The 17877-nt window shown below is 48.3% G+C and overlaps 1 protein-coding gene across 9 annotated transcripts in view; it reads left to right on the top strand.

Moving 5' to 3' along the window:
- Positions 1-17877, top strand: part of Rph3al (rabphilin 3A-like (without C2 domains)) — a 143304-nt gene that overhangs the window by 36965 nt on the left and 88462 nt on the right. Inside the window, exon 1 of one of the 9 annotated variants that reach the window (XM_063268371.1) lies at positions 5485-5712. The exons of 4 other annotated variants lie outside the window; for them this stretch is intronic. The gene's annotated coding sequence lies outside the window, so the exon portion shown is untranslated. Of the gene's footprint in view, positions 1-5484; positions 5713-17877 lie in introns of those variants that run through there. 4 more of the 9 variants (XR_010055126.1, XM_063268372.1, XM_063268369.1 and 1 more) reach the window with 4 other exon arrangements.

Below are 17877 nucleotides of genomic sequence, written 5' to 3'. Positions count from 1 at the left end.
GAGCTTCAAACTTACTATTTAGCTGAGGATGACTCTGAATTTATAGTCTTCATGCCTCCACCCTCCCACCTCACCCCGACTCCCCAAGTTCTGGGATTACAGGAATGTGCTAACAGGCCAGGTTATGCAGTGCTAGAGATCTAGTGGGACATCCTCAGCCCCTGCTTTGTGTGTGTGTGTGTGTGTGTGTGTGTGTGTGTGTGTGTGTGTTCCCAGGTTGAACCCAGGGCCCTACACAAACCAAACAAAGCTCTATCACTGGGGCACATAATTGCACATTGAAAAATTATTTTTAAAAATCTCTTACAATGAAAAAAAAGTCGATCGGCTACGGAAAGCTAGTTGGTTACTTGCATTTGGGGAGAAGGATTTTTCAGTAGGGGTTCACGCGCTCCTGCTTTGCGCACAGTTGAACGATAGTTATTTATTGTCCGGTTAGGGAGATGAAATGGAATCTGTACAGGGTGTAATGTTCTGCGCTTCCTTGGCACCTTACCTCCGGAGCGGTCTGGAGGGATGAAGAGGCCTGAGTTCTGGTCTCTGCACAGCAGATGCAATTGCAGGCATGCCTCAGCCAGTGTGGCCGGCTCCTCCTCCCTGACGTCTCACTGCAGGGCCGGACCATGCTTTATTTACCTATTTGAAGATCATCTTGGTTGTTTTCAAATTCTGAGCAAAGCTTTTAAATAGAAGAGTGAGGTGTGGGCATAACTTTCTGTTTATTTGTATAAACACCAGAAAGCTGTAACCTCCTAGCGTTGTCCTGTCCACCACACCACTTTAACAATTTCAATTACCCCTGGTGAATATGTATATACCCTTTATTACATATATTAGTATTATTTTATTTTTAAAAATTTTAAGATTTATTTTTATTTGTGTGTGTGTGTGTGTGTGTGTGTGTGTGTGTGAGACACTTGTGCAGTTGCCTATGAAGTCTAGAAGGGTGTGTCTCATCTCTTGGAGAGGGAGGTACAGGCAGTTGTGAGCTGCCTGGTGTGAGGGCTGGGAACTGAATTTATGTCCCCCATAGGACCCTGGAAGAGTAGCAAAGCAATCTTCCACTGAGATATCTCTTCAGCCTGCATTTTTTTTTTAAAGTCTGAGGAGTGTGCATATGGAAGCCGGAAGTTGACATTAGTGTCTTCCTCAAACACTTTTCATTTGGTTTACTAAGCTAGTTTCTCAATGAACTGAGAGCTCACCAGTTCCAGTCGCCCTGGGGCAGCTCGTCTCTGCCAGCTGAAAACTAGACTAACAGGTGGCTCTCCATGCCCAGTTAGCTTTTCACGTAGGCTCTCAGAATCTTGACCTCCGTCTTCACACTTTAATAGCAAACATTTTATGTACTGAGCCATCTCCTCAGCCCAGAATTGTCTATGTCTTGGTGGTAGCTATGGCTAATCTTCCCTCCCCTCCCCCGACACGGTTTCACTATGCAGTCCAGGCTGGCCTTGAACTTTCAAACCTCAGTTTCCCAGGGGCTGGGATTACTACCTCACCTGGCTTGTTGTTAATCTCTGACTGAGTCTAATTTCCCATCTGACAACTGCTCAGTAGAGACTTCCGCTGAGCTCGGCTAAGCCTGCCCGGTTGATCCAGATGTGTACCATAAACTGCTTCCTGGTTTATCTGCACACAATAGTCCTGCCCCCTCTGTGCATCTGAATGCAATAAGCCCCTCTCTGGTCAGCTCTATATGGGAACAGGCCAAGCCCCCAGGGTCATTGTTCAATCTCCTCACTAGCACTTGATGTTAGTTTTTGGCTTTTGGCTGTTCAGATTAGGTAGGTAGTATTATCCTCTTGGTTGTGATTTGTAATTTTCTAACAAGATACTATGACTTTGCACATCTTTCCATGTGCTCGTTGGTCATTGCATGGCTTTTTTTTTTTTTTTTTTAAAGATTTATTTATTTATAAGTACACTGTAGCTGTCTTCAGACACACCAGGAGAGGGCATCAGATCTCATTACAGATGGTTGTGAGCCACCATGTGGTTGCTGGGATTTGAACTCAGGACCTCTGGAAGAGCAGTCAGTGCTCCTAACCGCTGAGCCATCTCTCCAGCCCATTGCATGGCTTTTTATAATTAAAAAAATTAACAGCTAGGCATAATAACCCATGCCTTTAATCCCAGCACTCAGGAGGCAGAGGCAGGTGGATCTGAGTTCAAGGTCAGGCTGGTCTACGAAGTGAGTTCAAGAGCAGCCAGGGCTATGCAGAGAAACCCTGCCTTGAAAAACAAAAAAGTAATTTTAAAAACTCATTTTTCTTTATTCTTGTAGAGAAGGGAGAGCAGCTGCAGCCTGTGGTAGGTGTATGTGGCAGTCAGAGGACACCTTGGGAACTGGCTCTCACCTTTCACTATGCGCTTTGGGGATCCAACTCAGGTTGCCAGGCTTCTCGGCTGGAACCTTAGCCTGCTGAGCCGTGTCACCCGCCCTTAATCCAATAAGACTAATATAATTATATATTAGATCATGATATATATATATAATTATATATAATATGGCATATAAATATTATATATAATACAAAATATATAGATACATTCTATATATTTATCGTCATCATTATTATTGTGTGTGTGTATTCACAACGTTAGGGCAGGGGCATGTGTGCCATGGTGCATAAGTGGAGGTCAAAGGACAACTTCGTGGAGTCAGTTCTGTCTTCCTTTATGTGAGCGATGGGGACTGAGCCCAGTTTTCCCTGACAAGAACCTTCTTCCCCTCTGCAACATCTTAGGGTTCCTAGTCAAAAATTTTCTTTGGTATTCAGATCTTTTCCACATTCTTGCTTTGTTTTACTGGGGGACTGACACCTCACAGAAACTAGTCCCTGCTAGTTTTTAGCTGGGTTGTATGTTCTTAATTTTTTAAAAAATGTATTCTGCATTTAATATTTTAATCATTGTTTCTAATTTATCCAACAGTATAGACTAAAAGATTGTGTGTGTGTGTGTGTGTGTGTGTGTGTGTAGTGAGTTGAGAAACGTCCCCTAAAGATATGTAGTTTTTGTTTCGAGCTTACATTTGTTTGCTGTGTGAAATCCATGTAGGTTTTTGTTTGTGTCTACATTTACTTACTGAGTGCATGTACATATGTGTGCGCACACAGGCCCCAATAGCAGGCAGTGCTGGGTTCGGATGCCCCTGTGGTTAAGGGGTTGAACTTGGTGTTCACATCTTGCCGTTTACCACCATGTGCCTTTGGCAAGCATTTGACCTCTGAGCTCAACTTGCCCAGATGTCAAGAGGAGATGCTAAGAACCTGTCTCAGAGGTTGCTTTGAAATATAAAGGGCTTGGTACAGAGTAAGCACCACTGAATGGCAGGTCTTCTAGCCAATACCAGGTACATCTTTGGTGTCCCCTGTGACGTTCTGTGTTCTAGTTGTGTCCTAATCTTGGAGCCTCAGCCTCTGTGTGGGGCAAGTGGGTGACTGTCCAGATGGGCTTCCTCAGAACCACTGCTCAACCTTGAAGCTCAGTTCCTGAATTGTCATGGGTCCTCCAGGGCCGACTGCTCTGGGCTGAGGATTCATGGGCAAGTTTCTGGGAGTAGTGAGAGATTCAAGAGAGACCGAACAGTGACCGGGTAGACAGAGTCTTCTTCAGAGTAGCTCTAGATGACCAGACAGTGACTGGGTGGACAGAGTCTTCTTCAGAGTAGCTCTAGATGTTCCGACTCCTGGCACATTTGGAGACGGGCCTACTTGATTTGTCCAGTTGGTTTTTGTTGTTCTGTCCTGTTTTGTCTTGAGATAGGCTCTCACTGTGTAGCCCAGGCTAGCCTAGAATTTGTAGCCTTGTCACCTCAGCCTCCTGAATGCTTGAATTATGCCTGTATCCCCATGCCCAGCTGGGGATTTACTTTACTTTTAACTTTGTGTATGTGGGGGGGGGGGGGAGTACACGTAAGTGCGGGTGCCGGTAGAGGCATCTAGTGCCCTGAAATCGGAGTTATAGACAGTCATTAGCCACATGGATGCCAGCGAGTGAACTCAGGCCTTCTGTAAGAGTCACACACACTCTCAACTGCTAAGTCACTGTCTTTCCAGCTCCAACAATTGACTTTTTGATGTGGCCTCGCTGCAAAGTCCTTGTCCCTTTAAGGAAGGTCATATTGCCTGTCCTTTTAGCTGACTCCTCTGGGAAATCAGCTAAAATATAAAAATGCCTCTTTCTGGGAAATTCCTAAAAGTGGAAAGAGAAGGCCTAGGAACCAGCTGCTTGGAATTGGGTGCCCAGGCCTTACTGTGAAATCCCTTGTGTGGAGGTCAGAGGAACAGCTCAGCTGGCATCATATCTCCAGTTTGCAAAAGTTTCTCTCCCATTCTGCAAGGTCAGCTTGATAGTGTTGCACAGGTTTTTTGTTCTGATAAAGTCAATTGTCTTTCTGTCGTTGTGCACTCTCGGTGTCACCGTGAGGTGGTGAGTGTGTGGAGTAGTGGGAGGCAGAGACTGGGACAAGGGGCATGATGTCTGCTGTTCCTGTGTAGAGATGCACACGGTGGGGGAGGCAGGGCCCAGGGATGGCCATGAACTCCCAGGTGAGGACACTGGGCTTGATCCTGAACTATCTGAGCAGAGGAAGGCCCTTTGGAGGCTGGCTGCATAGGATAACAGGTTGACCAAAGCCTGGAGAAGCCGTAGTCTTCTCAGACTTATTTCTGGGCCCACGAGGGACAACTCCAGCATTGCAGCAAGCTAACAAAGATCCCTGCTGCCTGACTGGCAGGGCCGGCTCTTCTCAGCCACTTGCAAGTTGAGACCGCCAACCTCCTCAGTAACATCCTCCAGTCTGCTCTGGCCTTTGGCCACTTCCTGCCCCACTCAGGTCCTGAGAGCCCCTGGCAGCGTGTTTGGAAGGTGCTTGTCAGCTCCCTCCCCTCCCAGCTCTGAGGTTTACTGTCTTTGTGAGAAACCACCTGCCTGCAGCCAGGTCTTCCTGGAGGAGAGGTTCAGGGGAAGCCCCAGGGCTTGGCCAGGCTCAAATCAAATTAGACCACTGTGGCAGCTGTGGGGCACCTACCAGGAGGCCGCCGCCGCTCTCTGGGGTTGTAAGAGAACAGTGATCTGTCATCCCCATGGGCTGTGTGACTACCAGCTCTCAGCCTGTGGCAAATGCCTGGAGGGCAGGTAGCACCAGTAAGGCTGCTTTGCTTCCTTCTTTGGTAGCTCAGGGTGACACATGTGGTTTTCACTTTGTGGGAGCTTCTTAAAAACCACCTGGCTAGGTGACACTGGTTTTGTCTGGACCCTCCCTCAGACCCATTTAAGTCTGATTCTGGGGTAGTCCCCACTGTTGCATTGAGCCAAAGCAGTGGACACTAAGGATGCCCACAGTGGGCACCTTTATTTATTTGGGGTCCTACTTAGCCCGAGGAGAAACAGACAGCTGGTTCCTCAGCAACCTGGCACTTAACCTTGGAGTTGGAACAGAGAAACGTCTGTTTGTGTTTCCAGGAACGAGAGGGGACAGCTGGCCCACAGATAGCAGGCTAGGTCAGCTGAGGGTTGCCTTGGCGGCTGGCTTTAAGCAAACATCCAGAGCCAGGAGCTTGGGCGGAAGAAGGATGGAGAAGTGCCTGGTGGGACTGAGGACAACTTGAGAGCTAGTTTCCAGCCCAGGCTGCTGGGAGGGTGAGGCAGGCTACTCGGGGGCCTGGGGAACCACCCATCAAGCTGCTGGCCTCTACCTGGCAGGTAAGGAGAGGGGGCTTTCTTTCAGGGTGAGTTCTGCATGGTCCCTTCAAAAGGTAGTAACTAAAATCCGATTTCCTTTGCAGAAATTCTGTTGTCCTGGGCTTTTCAGGCTCCATAAGTCACAAAAAATAGAAGCAGGTTGTATTTCTGCATGAAGAGTCCCAGGTGTGGTGGCTTGTGTCTGCAGTCCCAGCACTCAGGAAGCACAGGCTGGAAGACGGTAGAGAGTTTCAGACTCGTAGATTACATGGTGAAACTTCAAGACAGACATTGAGACAGAGAGGAGACACATACACACAGAGGGGAGACACACACAGAGATGGACACACAGAAGACAGAGGATGATACACACAGAGGAGATACACACACAGAGGAGATACACACACAGAGGAGATACACACACAGAGGATGGACACACACAGAGAGCAAGGTGTGGGGGGAGACAGAAAGACACAGATGCACAAAGAGACACAGATAGACACACAGAGACACACACATACACAGAAACAGACACACATACGCAGACAGAAACACACATAGAGACATGTACAAAATACACATACACACAACCAGAGACACACACATAACCAAAGGCACACAGAGAGAAAGACAGACACAGATAAACACACAATATTAGCTCACTTCAGTGCACGTCTCAAGTCAGGTTTTGGTAACCCCTGGGAGGACCTAGCATTTTCTGGGCAGAGGCTTGCTTTCCCTGACAACATGATGTTATTCCCACCACTGTTGAGCCAAGTTTTAATCCCATTTCCATATTTATGTGGGCTACTTCTTGACAGTCTGGTTAATTAATGTTCTTATTTTGTTTACTGGGGGCTTTTCAAGATACACTTGTTCACTCGGGGTGTGTGGGTGTGCATGGGCATGCCACAGAACATGGCTGGGTTAGAGGACAGCTTACCGAAATATCTTCTCTCTCTACATCATGTGAATCCCAGGGATTGAACGTAGGCCCTTATGCTTGGCCACAAGTAACCTAACTCACTGGTCCATCGTGTGTGTGTATGTGTGTGTATGTGTGTGTAAACAGGTTTCTTTGTTCTTTTATCGTGAGAAAAAATATGAAATACCGGGATTTATGACTCTGCCACTGCACCCAACTAAATGGCTTAAACGCACAGGCAGGGTAATGGAGGGAAAGTAGTTGTGTTAGCTTACAGATCAGGATGGGTATGGAGCCTTGTGCTATGGTGATCCTCAAGCTGTTTTGCTGATGTATGAAGGAAACAGCTTTGCAGTGAGGTCAAACCACTACTGTAGTGTGTGCGTGTGTGTGTGTGTGTGTGTGTGTGTGTGTGTGTGTGTGTGTGTGTACACGTATGTATATTACATGTGTGTGTCTACAGCAGCCAGAATTCATTGTCCAGTGTCTTCTTTGTTTCTCCTTATTCTTTAAGGCAGGATGTTGGCTAGCCAGTGTACTCTGGGGATCTGCCCTACTGACCCGCTCTCCCAGCACAGTGGCCATAGATCTGTGTGCTGCTCGATCCCACACCCTGCTTCTTAAGTGGGTGCTGGAGATGTGAAGTTGGGGCCTTCTGTTTTTGCAGCATTCCCTGTACAGCCTTCCCCCAACCCCAACAGCTGCAACTTAAAGCAATGGGGAGCGAGTGCATTTTGAGATACTCTGCAGCTCTAAACTGTGTTGGGAAAATACCTAATCTTATGGTTAAGACACAGCAAATGTGGAGGTGATGTGCCGTCTACATTCATAATGAAGCTTAATAGAACATTCAGTTGTAAGTTAATGAAACAATTTTTTTCTAATTCAAATTCACAGGACCTTCTTTAATGCCCGGGGGGGGGGGGTGCAGTGACCAAAGGGAGTTGTTTCATGCTTCCTTCCTTTCCATTCCCCCCTCCCTTCCTTTCTCCTCTTGTCTGCATTTGACTTTCTTTCTTTGAGAGACAGTGCTACTGTATAGCCCAGGTTAGCTTCAAAATTGCCATCTCTCTGCTTTGTTCTCCTGAGGGCTGGAGTTATAGCTGTATATCCTTTTGTATATGTGTCAACTGGGACCTCTTTGCCTCAGAAGTCAGAGCCCTTCCTTGGCCCTTAGTACTCCAGGAAATTGATGGACACTGTAGAACACTTTTTTTTCTTTTCTTTTCTTTTTTTTGGAACTGGGGACCGAACCCAGGGCCTTGTGCTTGCTAGGCAAGCGCTCTACCACTGAGCTAAATCCCCAACCCACTGTAGAACACTTTATACATTAGTGCACATGGTCAAAAGGATCCATGGTGCCCCATGTGCCCACCCCCATGACAAGATTGAGTTCTGTTATCCTAATGTGTTGTGGGTTGTGCTGTGTCCCTCAAAAGGATACATTGATGTCCTGCCTTTCAGTGCCTCTGAAAGGGGCTTTTACTTGCCACAGGGCCATTCCAGTTGTAATTCCTGGACTGAGATCCTCCGAACTGAGATGCCGATTCCAGTATACTTGTAATCCCGGCACTCGGGAGGTGTAAGGGAGGAGGAGTGCAGGTTAGTCTGGGCTAGTCTGGGATACACAGTAAGTTCTGGGCCAGCCTGAGCTCTATGAGAGCCAGCTACTGCCTCCAAAACTAAAATGAAAGCAATACAGACTGGGAATGTCCCCAGTACAAAAGAAAAGAGTTAGGCTGAGGCTGGCATTACGATAGGCCAGAGCAGGCACTGGGCTCTAGCTTCAGTACTGGGGGTGGGGGGAGCAAGGGAGGAAGGAGAAGTGGGGGGGAGAAAGCAGAAATAGGACAGCTATGTGAAGACAGGTGGGAGGCTGGACTCACAAGTCCCTTGCAGTACAGACAGAACTTGGAGGCTTGTAGCTTCAGGCACCAGCGGGGGGACACCTTCTGCCCCTGAGATTGGACACACACACACACACACACACACACACACACACACAGCAATGGTTTAACCTCTCTGCAAAGCTGTTTCTTCCATGCATTAGCAAAGCAGCTTACAGATCACCACAGCACGGCTCCACACCCATTCTGATCGGTAAGCTAATGCAGCCCTACTCATTCCCTGCTTTTTTGACTTGCCACAGCAACTCTGTGGTAGCACTCCTAGGACACAGCTATGGTCTGCTGCCAGCAGAAACAAGTGCTACTTTAGGACTGGAAGGTGGCCTGCACTGGCCAGCACTGGCCTGCACTGGCCTGCACGGCTCCCCTCCTGTACCCTCACAGGTGATTCTTGCCCAAGGAGTGTGGTTACTGTGATTGCTATGTTCCTTCCTGCCCTGTGTCAGGCTTTTTAGAAATGACAAAAGTAAGCTGCACCCCTGGGGACACGCAGGCAGAGCTTGTAGCTTGAAAGGAGAAGGAAGAAGGAAAATGTCTCACATCTCATTCAGTGGAAGCTTTTCAGTCTGGGCAAGTGTTTGTTTCAAGTTAGACAAAGAAGAAGGCTGGGGTTTGGGGTCACTGGCCTGGGCATCCCAGCTCCTTAGAATCTAAGGATTAAATAAAACAATATATTAAGGTGTCTTGTGAGTACACCGTGGGAGGCCTGTGGGAGTTTGAGAAAAGCCACCTCTGCCAGGCCCCAGCAACTGAGCTGCTACTGAGAGGCCGGCTGCATAGACAGTACTCAGAGTCTGTGGGCTGCATAGACGGTACTCAGAGTCTGTGGGCTGCATACATGGTACTCAGAGTCTGTGGGGTGCATAGACAGTACTCAGAGTCTGTGGGGTGCATAGACAGTACTCAGAGTCTGTGGGGTGCATGGATGGTACTCAGAGTCTGTGGGGTGCATAGACGGTACTCAGAGTCTGTGGGATGCATAGCCGGCTTCAGACTCAGAGGCTGTGGGGCGGACAGCGCAGGGGCCACATGCCACTGTGTTTCTTGGGTGAGAGGACAGTGATGAGCCTTTGCTCTGTGACTAAGTCAGGATGGGTCCATCAGGCGGTGTGTACTGCTCCCCAAGGGTAGGATCTAAACAGGCTCTTAAGGACAGGTAGGGAGCTCTCATCTGTTTACCTGCTCTAGGTCTTCCTTTGGAGGTGACTGGAAAACCAAGTTCCCTCTTGAGAAACCTGTGCCCAGGTCCTGATGTGTTCTGCCTTCATTCTTATATCTGTCTGTCTTCTCTCTTCATAGCTGTGCTGAAATACATTAAAAAGAGGGGTTTTTTTTCTTTCTTTCTTTTTTTTTTTTTTTTGAGACAGTGTCTCACTGTGTAGCAGTGACTGACCTGGGACTCACTATGTAGACCAGGCTATCTGTGAGTCCATGGAAATCTACCTGCCTTTGCCTCCCCGATGCTGGTATTAAAGGTGTGTTTTATCATACCCGGCTGTACATTTTTTTAAAAAATCATATTTATTGTGTGTGTGTGTGATGAGGCACAGATTCAAAAGTGTTTATGTCATAGGGTAACAAGAAGGAATCAGTCCTCTCCTTCCTCCATGTGGGGTTGGGGACCAAAATCTGGTCATCAGTCTTGACAGCAAGGGCCTTTATCCACTGAGCTGCTTTGCCAGCCCATTAAAGCCTTTCTTTAAAAGTTAGGAGTAGTGGCTCTTGCCGGTAATCCCAGCACTTGGGGGACTGATCAAGGAAGATTGCCGTGAGTTTGAGGCTAGCTTATGCTGTAGCCTGGGCTATAGGGAGAAACTTTGTCTCAAAGAAAAGGGGTTGGGAAGGAAGGGAAGGCAAATTAAAGAAAGCAACAAGAAGTGTCCTCCATAAACGCCAACTTTTCTTCATTAGATTGAAAAAAAAAAGTCACTAATAATTCCAAATGGTATCCTGCTGCTTTAACAGGGTGTGCAACATGTCCCAACACACACACACCACACACACACATGTCTCTGCCTGAGTTTGGTCCTTCTTCTGCCGCCAGCCTTTCTGTGTTCCCTTTTCCAGGTCATCTGTCATTTTGACATTAACTGTGACCTCATGCCTGGATGTATTATTGATCATTCCTCAAGTGTCTGGGTCCTTTCTGTGTTTCTAGTCGGTGTGAACCATTTTGCCACATGGACCGACACAGACAGACAGACAGACAGACAGACAGACACACACACACACACACACACACACACACGACCGATGGATGGGATGTGGGGGTAGCTGACCAGGCCTTACTTTGTGGGCTGTAGTGTATTGGATCTTTGATTGGGTGCCAAACATTCATTATGTTTAAATACTATGCTAGTCCAGGGACACTGAGGACATCTGCAAAGTTGTCTTCATAGGGACAGCAGAGACAAAGAACCTGGAGGATACAGATCGCAAGATGGAGTCAGTGCAAATGTTGTCTAGAGAGAAGCTCCAGAATTCCCACAGGAGGTGGGGCTGGGTATCTGTAGGGACAAATAGGAAGACAGTGTCCCAGGAGAGGGTAAAGTTGAATACTGTACAAGTCAGGCAGCTTCCAATCCCCTCCCACAACAGACAGACAGACAGACAGATAGACACATACACACAGAAAAAGAAAGAAAGAAAGAACAACTTTAGAAACTTGGTAAACCATGAACCTGGAGAAATGGCACCTGCTATATAAGTGTGTGGACTTGAATTCAGATCCCCAGAACCCATATAAATGCCAAATGGATATGGAGCCCCCCAATCCCCATAATTCTAGCCTCTGAAGATGGAGATAGGTGATCCCCAGAGCGAGTTGTCTAGAGAGAGAGAGACCAGGCATTCACTGAGCTCTGAGTTTTCGAGATCCAAGTTAGAAGAGCAATAGAGAATGACTCCTAACACTAACCTTGGGCCTCCATGTGCATGTACAGTCCCATACACGTCATGCATGCATACCCACATACATGCATACCCTACGTACACACTACACACATTGAGGGGAAAGAGGGCTCATAAGAATGCCTAGTAGGTAAAGGCGCTTGTTGCCAAGCCTGATGATCTGGGTTCAGACGCACAGGGTGGAAGCAGAGAGGTGACCACCACAAGCGGCCCTCTGACCTCCACAAGCATGCTGTGGCATGTACGTGTCCACATGTGTATGCACACATATGCTATAAATAAGTGAACGTATTTTTTAAGTTAATTTTAAAAGAATTATTTATTTTATGTATGTGAGTACACTGTAGCTGTCAGACACATCAGAAGAGGGCATCGGGTCCCATTACGGATGGTTGTGAGCCACCATGTGCTTGCTGGGAATTGAACTCAGGACCTCTGGAAGAGCAGTCAGTGCTCTTAACCACTGAGCCATCTCTCCAGCCCGTGAATATATTTTTTAAAAGTTGGGGTGTAGGGGTTGGGGACTTAGCTCAGTGGTAGAGCGCTTGCCTAGCAAGCACAAGGCCCTGGGTTCGGTCCCCAGCTCTGAAAAAAGAAAGAAAAAAAAAGTTGGGGTGTAGTGTCATATTCTCTTAATCCCAGCACTTGGGAGGCAGAGGCAGGTAGATCTCTGAGTTTGAAGTCAGCCTAGTCTACAGAGTGTGGTCCAAGCCAGCCTTGTCTCAAAACAACAACAAAAAAGTCCCAGGTGAAAGAATGGGGCAGGGTGGACAAGGCTGAGCCCTGGAATGTACCTGGATCCTAGTGCCTAAAATGTGATTTTTGGTTTTGTTTTGATTTTGGAGGCAAGGCTTCTCTGTGTAACCCAGGCTGTCCTAGAATTTACTCTGTAGACCAGGCTGGATTCAAATTCACAGAAATCTATCTGCCTCCGCCTCCCAAGTGTACGGATTAAAGGCATGCACTACCACTGCCCGCCTTAAAAACCTGACTTTTTAAAGGTAAACTGCAGGCATATTCTGGCCTAGATCGTGGGCACTTCAGTGCAGCTCGGATTTTTTGCTCTATATGGTAGTGTGAGCCACGGAAGTTTTTGAGCACACACTGACCTATGCTACCAAGGAAGATCTCTCTGGTACAACACCAAGGGTTTGGATGTGAGCCCCAGTTGGTCTAAAGTCTGAGAAAGAAGCTTTGCTACAGTCTTAGCAAGAGGAAGCGGTGGTGCATGTGGCACTAGGAGGAAAAGGAGAGTTTACCGGAGCAGGCAGATCTGGCAGGAAGCATAACAACAGGGCAAAGTTTAGGGATGCTAGCCAGGTCAGACACCGGCTCTCCTGGGGCTTTTGCCTTATCTTGACTCTTTCCTGTTATCCCAGGGTGCTTGAGTGAGTGGTGCTTTTGGGTTCAGGATAGGCCTTGGAGGCTACCTGTCTGAATTTTCCTTCTTCCCAGTGCAGTGTGGCAGGTGGAATATTGATGTTTGGGCTCACCTTATCTCAAAGCTATAATCCCATTTCCCATATCATAGTAACAGAGCAGATGTCAGGGCCTGTTGCTAAGGATTCCTGGAATATTAATGCCTGGGTGTAAAGTGTAGGGCATTCACACAGCGCCCAAGGCCTCAACAAAGCCTAGTGCCTGGTAAGTATTCTTTTGTTTGTCCTAGCTTTCCCTCTATCCCTGCCCCCCGCCCCCCATCTCCTATTCCTCTCATCTTTCTTAGCCTATGCACAGCTGTCTATCTCAAGGGTAACAGGCTTGACAACAGCAAATGTGCTCCCACTTTCCCTCCTACACCAGGGCAGACATGACTAATGGATCACAGCATTCTTCCTATGGGGGCTGGATGAACAACTCATTCACCACACAGCTCAGATTTTGGACTGCAGATCAAGTCTCTTTCCCAGTCTTTCAAAAGCTACCTGTGTGGTCTCTAGCCCTCCTACCTACTTCTTGGGATTAGTTTTTTATCATGTGATTGGGGCCAGGCCTTTGTCTCACATTTACTTCCCGTATCCAGAATTTTGATTTTTCCGTAAGTGGAAAATCAAACCTGACCTGGTAAGGGGTTTGGCTGACGGTTAAGATCAAGGTAAACAGTTTTATTTGCCAAATGCTACTTGTCTGAGTTAAGATGCATTGCCACATATTAATCTGCAAAACAACCGTCTCTAGATTCGGTGGCTCCACACAACCATTTACAGCCTTCTGTGAACCTGTCATCCGGGTACTTCTGCCACCCATGGCTGGGTCACATGGTCATCATGATTCAGTGACTCAAACGTCTCTCTTTATACGGCTGTTAGGAGCCCAGGCCTGCACTGGCTGGTTGCTTTCGACTGACTGCTGTTTGCCTTTGATTCCCCCCCCCCCCCCCCCCAGATAGGGTTTGCTCTCTCCTTCCCACACGCCTGCCTTTTTCTGTTGTTCCCTGCATAGTTTTCCTTTCTTCTCACATGGATGATGTGGCCTGATTTGGAAATGTGTTTCTTAGGGGGGAGGGGGTCTCTTCATTTGTCATGCCATTGAGGTACAGATCCTGGCCAAGCAGATCAGCTGGTCTTGGGTTCAGAGTCTGTCGCCTGCTTGAGTTCTTTGAACATTCTGGATTACATAGGCTTGATTGTATCAGCTAAGGACTCCCTGAGAAGAAATCAAGGAACCGAGCACTCCAGGTTCAGAGTGAGCATGAGGACGCTGCCTCTGCCTGGCCTGTGCCCTTCCCAGCCCTCGACAGGACAGTCAAGACTGTGGGCGTCTTGCTTCTGGAAGTGCAGGTCGTCTTGCCCCCCAGGTTTGGTATGTGTCAGAGACAGCTGTTGGTGGGTGGTTTCCACCCTGACCTGGCTCTGGTGAGTTTTAGGACATTGGGGTCAGACAGCAGTGTTTCTGGGGTCATCAGAACCCCAGGACCAGTGGTAGGAGGGGCTGTTTTAGAAGGGCCACCTCTCCCTTCTTTTATGTGAGCGTTTCCTCTTGGTTTGCCTACTTGTTTTTATGGTGCTAGGAGTTAAACAAGGGTCTTACTTCTGTGTTTTACCATTGAGCCACACCCCTAGCTCGAAATCCTTTTTATAGAACGCCCTGCTGGCTTACAGTACCTGCCAAAGTCCTTCCAACCACAAAGACGCTCAAGCCAGCACTGGTCCTACCAGCTCTGAGCCAGAGAGAAGCCTTTAAAGTAGATGCAAAGATTTTACAGAGGGGACTTTGGGGGAGGGATGTGTGATGATTGGAATTATGTACTCTTGAGCCCAATTAATTAAAGATCTATAGCTAGTCCTTTCAAAAACCACAAAATTGACATTCGGCTGACAGGACCCAGCTGCCTCCAACAGATTTTTGTTTTCCTGATGAACAATTCTAGACTCACTTTGGAGAGCAGGCAAGAGGCCCACGGCTCACAGCTTTGAGTGGCTGAGAACACTCCTATAGCAAGGCTGACTCAAAATGTGTTTCCCAAAAATGCACATGCCGCATTTCCATCTCTCTTTCTCGAATTTCTCCTAAAGAAGTTACCAGAGATGGCCACCAAGATGGATCTCGAAGGATAGCCATTTTTGTGTTGAGTATGTAAGAAGTCCCAGATGTCCCGGTGTGTCTCCAGATGATGAGTATCTGCGATACTGTATATCTAGAGCCATAAAGTCACATAGAGTTAAGGGATTTTGGAAAGCACAGGATAGCAGTAGCCCAAATAAGCAGGGAAGGCACTAAGAACCCAGTTAACACCTGTGTGTAAATCTCCAGGGAAACTCAGAGGCTCCTGACCTCATTAGGATGCTGAGCATCCTCCTGGGGGGAGGGGTGATGATGGAGTTGGTGGGGGGAGGGGTGATGATGGAGTTGGTGGGGGGAGGGGTGATGATGGGGTTGGTGGGGGAGGGGTGATGATGGGGTTGGTGGGGGAGGGGTGATGATGGAGTTGGTGGGGGGAGGGGTGATGATGGAGTTGGTGGGGGGAGGGGTGATGATGGAGTTGGTGGGGGAGGGGTGATGATGGAATTGGTGGGGGGGTGATGATGGAGTTGGTGGGGGAGGGGTGGTGATAGAATTGGTGGGGGGAGGGGTGATGATGGAGTTGGTGGTGCTTTTCCTTCTGTGTGTATTGAGGGGAGGGAGCATGGTGTGGCATACACACATGATGGTCAGAAGGCAGCTTTTGGGAACTGGTTCTCTGTACTGTGAAAATCCTGGGTATCAAACTCAGGTTGTCAGGACTGGACCTTTAACCACTGAACCACTTGCTGGCTCTAACTTTTTCCCTGGAGTCCAGGATATGAAGTTCTCAATGGGGACAAGTCCTATGGGGACTTGCTCCTCATTGTCAGGGAATATGAACCTTCTGCCCCCTAGAAATTTTCTCAAAAAGTTGGCATAAGCCATTCCTTTCCCTGCCTGCCCTCAGCACCCCATAACTTTCACCAAAGGGCCCCTCAGTGTGTCTACTAGATGCAGCCTCTGCTCAGTTTGTCTCACCCAACAAGGGATGAGAGACACCAGGAGGCAGCTGCTTCCCCACAAAGGACCCCTGGGTGCTCCTGCCCCTCCAGGGAAATCAGCTGAGCTGTCAGCCAGCCATTCACTGCCACACAGACGGCCTACGGGGAATCTTGAGGCACAAACTGCCTATGAACCAACCAGTCACGGAGCCTGGCTAGAGTCTGTCCTGTCTGCTCTTGGCGCATCTGATTTTCTGTTAAACTGTTTTTTTATTTGGGAAGAGCTGTCCATGAAACACAGCTCATCTTAGCAGATAATCCCTGCAGCAGGCTCTGTTCTGGGCAACAAGGTACAGAGAGGACACAGGGCCTGAGGAGCCACAGTGTAGAGGGAGACAGGATAGAAATGTCACTGCAAGGTCGGGCAAGGATCCCTGAGCTGATCTCCAGGGTTGAGGGGTGTGCCCTCTAACACGCACAGCTACTGTGCACGTTACACACACTCTCTAGGATCCCGTGTGCCACCTTCCCTGGGTAATAGAGGAAGTGACCAGAGATCCACACAGCCATCTTTCTGTCTACTCTCGGCTGTTCCCCTCGAGGCCCATCCAACCCTTCCTCCTGAATAGATGGGTTCGCCTTCCTGCTTCCTCATCCTCTATGAACTTTTGTTCCCTCATAAATTAACAACCAGGCAAGTACACATTTAACACACGCAGTACTGTGGATGGAAGCTGCGGGGTCCCAATTCCATGTGTGTGCACGCATCTGTGTGTGTGTGTGTGTGTGTGTGTGTGTGTGTGTACATGGGTGCACATGTGTATATGTGTGTGTGTTTGAGACAGGGTCTTTCTAATGTAGTTCAGGCTGGTCTTGAACTCTTTTTTTTTTTTTTCCGGAGTTGGGGACCGAACCCAGGGCCTTGTGCTTGCTAGGCAAGCGCTCTACCACTGAGCTAAATCCCCAACCCCGGTCTTGAACTCTTAAGAATGTGTGAGCTGTAGTTCTCCCTCAGTGGGGACCAGGGCAGGCATGTTGGGTTGTCTATATACAGTTCCACTTAGGGACACTTAGATAGAGGGGGTTGGGGTGGCATGATGAGGCTCTAACCAGCTGCCAAGTCAGGGAGCTATCTGGGTGCCAGCTCTGCCCAAAGAGGTTTGGCAAACCCAAGCTGACTCTGTGGCGGGTTCCTAAAATGGGCCTCCTTGATGTCCCCCATCTGTCCTGAGGCTGCTCTGTGGAGGATGGACAGCTGTGCTTTCGGAGGTGCCAGCCACAGCCTCAAGTAGGAGCAGCAGTTGCTGTGTTCTTGGCTCTGACCTTCATTCCGAGCACCTCTGTGGACATGCTCAGCTGTGGATGTCCCCGCCCAGTCGGTACCATGACTCCAAGCCCAGGAAATGACAGTCCTCCATCTCTCTTGATCTCCCTGTAGTATTTTATTTGACTGTAGGTGTCTATCCTGCTGTGGCTCCCATCTCTTCATCCTGTAGACTGGAGAAACCCCTAGCCTCCCTCCCAGGCCCTGCCAACAGCCTTGTAATAACCCTCCGTGCATCTCCGCAGTGGGAATCAGGTACAGGGCATGCAGAGAATCATACAGGCGTCTGTTCCTCCGGTACAAGTGATGAAACAGAGCTCCAGGGAAATTATTGACTCGTCCTGGACATTTAGTAAATTTGCACACACACCCATTGTTTTTTGATTGTTGTTGTTTTTGATTTTTTCCCCCTTCTGTGGGCCTTTTAATTTTCCTCACTGCCATAAAGCCACCCTCTGTGCTTAGGTGGAAAGTGATAGGAGGCGGGGAAGCTGTGAGCCATGATTCCGTTAGGAAGGACAGAAGAGAATGGCCCAGACGTGCAGTGGGTCAAAGGACAGATGACATCAATCTAAGGATTCCCTGGTTTGTGGCCTAAAACTGTGGCAGTAGGAAGTGACGTGGATGAAGGCAGCACATTCATTCTTAGAGATGCTTTGGGGGTGGACTGGTTTG

The sequence above is a fragment of the Rattus norvegicus genome, chromosome 10 (genome assembly GCF_036323735.1).
Source record: "Rattus norvegicus strain BN/NHsdMcwi chromosome 10, GRCr8, whole genome shotgun sequence".
NCBI lineage: Eukaryota > Metazoa > Chordata > Mammalia > Rodentia > Muridae > Rattus > Rattus norvegicus.
This window is presented reverse-complemented; position numbering and strand designations above follow the sequence as displayed.